This window comes from Bos taurus, chromosome X, assembly GCF_002263795.3.
Source record: "Bos taurus isolate L1 Dominette 01449 registration number 42190680 breed Hereford chromosome X, ARS-UCD2.0, whole genome shotgun sequence".
NCBI classification, from domain to species: domain Eukaryota; kingdom Metazoa; phylum Chordata; class Mammalia; order Artiodactyla; family Bovidae; genus Bos; species Bos taurus.
This window is the reverse complement of record NC_037357.1, coordinates 116485616-116489478: the sequence shown is the minus strand read 5'-3', so window position 1 is coordinate 116489478 and position 3863 is coordinate 116485616. Positions and strand designations below refer to the sequence as shown.

General features: G+C 33.4%; 1 pseudogene; it reads left to right on the top strand.

Annotated features, from left to right (window-relative positions):
• Nucleotides 1-1560: 1560 nt before the first annotated feature.
• On the top strand, nt 1561-2019 carry LOC100297776 (cytochrome c-like; annotated as a pseudogene).
• Nucleotides 2020-3863: the final 1844 nt, after the last annotated feature.

Genomic DNA, 3863 nt, shown 5'->3' with positions numbered 1-3863 from the left:
TTACACCTGACATTTAATCCCAGTAGAACAGTGAAAAAAGCATTCTTTCTGACACTTTTATTTATCGCCCCCAGTACAATGATTTCAATGACTAATTAGAGGTCAGTTTCTTATAAATGGTTCACATAAAAATTAAATTTTTCTCCACATATATTTTCTATATTTTTTCATATTATTTCTTTTCCATCCACCTCTGCCATAATTCTGGTTTTAAGCATAACTTCTCACTGTATCATACTACTTAAAAAAATAGACAGTTAAAAAGAATCATCAGTAATATGCTGCCACGTAACTACTTTATTCTACTGATTAAAAGTAAGATGTGTGCTCAGTGTAAAATTTCCAAAAACACGGACATATATCCTTTGACAGAAGTAACCATGATTAGCAATGAAGAGTGTACCTGAACAAACATACATATAAATATACATCTATATAAGTAATATTTATTTACTTGTAAACACATGTGAAATAAACTTGCTTGCTTTTTATTAAAAATATGTCCTGGAGATATCTTCTGCAATTATATAAGATCTATTTGGGTATAAAATCTGCAATGCATTTATAGTATGAATACAATATAGTGTACTAAAAATAGCTGTTGTGCCTTTTTGTAGCCATATTTATATACATATCTTCGACAAATTCTGTCAGATAGTCATAGAAAGCCAATTATGGTGGAAAAGGGTAGGTAAATTTAAAGTATTGGTAAAAAATAGCAAATTAATTTCCAAAAACTCAGTACCATTTTATATGCCCTCCAAATTCTGGTTATGTACAGTCTGCAGATTTTTTATGCATTTTAGTAAGAAGAAAAATACATTGCCTTTTGCTATTTTTAATAAGATATTTTTGCTCTTGCTATATTTTGTCGCTATTGTCATTCCAATAAATTCTTCTTTTATTTACACAAATGGAAAATTTAGAATCAACAAAACAGCTATTTAAATTTTGAAATATTTCACTAGTAAACGTCTTTTAGATATTTATATGAAATATAAAGAATATTAGTGAAGTGTAGAAAAATCAAAACTTCTGAGAAAGATACGTTACCTCCCTAGAAATGACAGTGGTGGCCTTCTCAACAGAATCCATAGAAAACCGAGATAATGGAGCAGAATCTTTCTGATACCAAACAAAAAAAATAAAACGTCAGTAGAATTCTCTATCTGGCAAAATTATCTTTCCAAGGTAACAGTGAATTAAGACATTTCCATAGAAACATACCTGAGTCAATTTGCCGGCGGACAACCCGTAATTTATGTTATTACCGGAAGTTCTACAGAATATGAAAGGAAATATGGAAACGGAGAACCACAGTGACCTGTGATCTGTGCTTCAAAAGCACAGGGTGGCGGACCAACACGGCGCCCTCTGCTGGTGATAGCTGATAATGTCAGTTTCATTATCTAGCATCACAACTGTTGCATTGTATTGGTTACAAAGACTCACTAGGCTTGACCTAGAATGCTGGGAGGAGCCATGAAACGCATCTCTTGAAGGAAAGGAGGTCAAAGAATGTGTGGAGAGGTTTTCAAATGGCCATAGGGGTGTGTCCTTGGGCTTAGAGAGTGGGACATTCCGCTTGCGGCTTGAAGCAGGAACCTCTCAGCCGTTTGAGGAGAAGGAACGATTTAAAAATGGGTGACGCTGAGAAGGACAAGATTTCTATTCAGAAGTGTGCCCCGTGCTATATTGTGGAAAAGGGAGGCAAGCACAAGACTGGGCCAAATCTCCATTGTCTGTTTGGGTAAAAGACAGGTCAAGCTGCTGGATTCTCTTACACGAATCCCAACAAGAACAAAGGCATCACCTGGGGAGAGGAGACACTGATGGCTTACTTGAAGAATCACAAGAAGTGCATTCCCGAAACAAAAGTGATGTTCACTGGGATTAAGAAGAAGGGAGAAAGGGAAGACGATAACTTATCTCAAAAAAGCTAGTTATGAGTAATAGTGGTCCACTGCCTTATTTATTACAAAACAGAAATGTCTCATGACTTTTTATGTGTACCATATTTAAATTGATCTCATACACTAGAACTCAGATCGTGAATGACTGATGGAATATTTCTGTTGGACAGTCTTGATTTAAATAAGATTGGCTTGTGGCTTAATGAACATGGTCAACTTTTTGAATTTTGATAGTAATTCCAGTTCAACAAGGACTATCACTGTTTTCCTTTTCTAAAGAGATGATTGAACCTGAATCAGAAATGTCAGGCTTTTCAGGAAGATGATGAATGCCTTCTCAGACCCTACAGGAGATTGGTTTTATGCTCAGATTTCTATAACTGGTGTGTGTGTGTGTGTATATAAATATTTAAATATAAATATATATATATTTAAATACTGAGAAGGTCCCTTCACTGTCTTACAGACCAGCACGAGAGTCACCTGTTTCAAGTTGTGCTCATTAGCCTATCTATGCAAGGGCTAAAGACACACTGACAATGTCCACTGTATCTTTTTGGTCTTAACTATGCCTATTTAATTAAAATTCTTTATCTAAAATACTGCCTTTTACTTAATGAAAGGCATTTTAGTATGGTTTATGTATAGCATCAAATAAAGAATATTTGGCACCTCACATTTTATAGATGATCTTTAAGGTCAGATGCTTTTAAAATTCACTGTGACAAGATATGATAGCAAACTTTGCTTTTGCATTCTTCATGATGTCAGACTAAGTTATAATTCAGGATTGTCTTTTAAACAGGAATTTAGAAACACAACTGTAGAACTACTTATATGTGTGTGATTGGTAATGATGCTTTTGCCAGCTCATTAGAAAAGTTAAAGTAGAGGAGCTATATCATTAGCATAGATTTGTAAACTATCCTATCATAGGGCTTAAGAATTAAAAACAAAGTCAGAGATTAAAAAAATTTAAAAAATAAACTGCCACAAATAAAAAGTCAAAAGAGGAATTTAAATTGAATTAATAAAAAATATTCAATATTCAAAAGGAAGTACAAAAGAGGAACAGAAAAATAAAGAGATGGGGAAAATAGAAAATGAGTGGCAAGATCATCAACTTTAAAACAAACTGTATTGATAATATTAAATTTAAGCAGACCTAATCATTCCAATTAGAATGGAGAGTTTTTCAGACTAGAAAAAAAGACAAGTCCTATTTACTATATGCTACTTACATATGAATTAATTTGAATTCAAGAGATAGGTTGAAAGTAATAGTATAGAAAATAATATACTGTATAAAATTAAGCATAAGAAAGCTTGACTGGGTACATTAATGTCAAAGTAGACTTCAAGAAACAGAGTATAACTAGAGACATATAGGAACATTTCATTATAATTAATGAATCCATTTATGAGGTGACAATATTCCTAATGTTTAAGTGCCTACATACAGAACTTCAGTACATGAAATAAGACCTGATTTTTTATAATTTTCAGTTTGCCACTAAAATTCTTAATTTTGTCTTCTATTTACTTGAACATAGGCATTTTTAATGAATATCTGAAAGGTCTTTTATCTGGTTAACTTGTTATTCTAGTTCCATTATCTGCTGTTTCAACTGGGTTTAGGTCACATGTTCTTTTCTCCTACTTATCCTGGCCATTTTTAATTCTATGCCAAAAACTATATATGAAAATTGTAGACACAATTCAAGTTAAATTTCATTCTGGCTTCGCTACTAGCAACACTATCATTTTCAGACCTATCTATTCCAAACAGAGATTCAAATGATTCAGAGATGAGCCTGGTAAGAGTTGGTCATTTCTGGCTTTGCTGTTGCTCCCAAACTATAGCCCTCAGCATCCCATTCAAACCCAGCAAAATTTACAACCTCTTACATTCCCTATGGCCTGGTGAGTTTACTGGAAGTTCTGCTCATT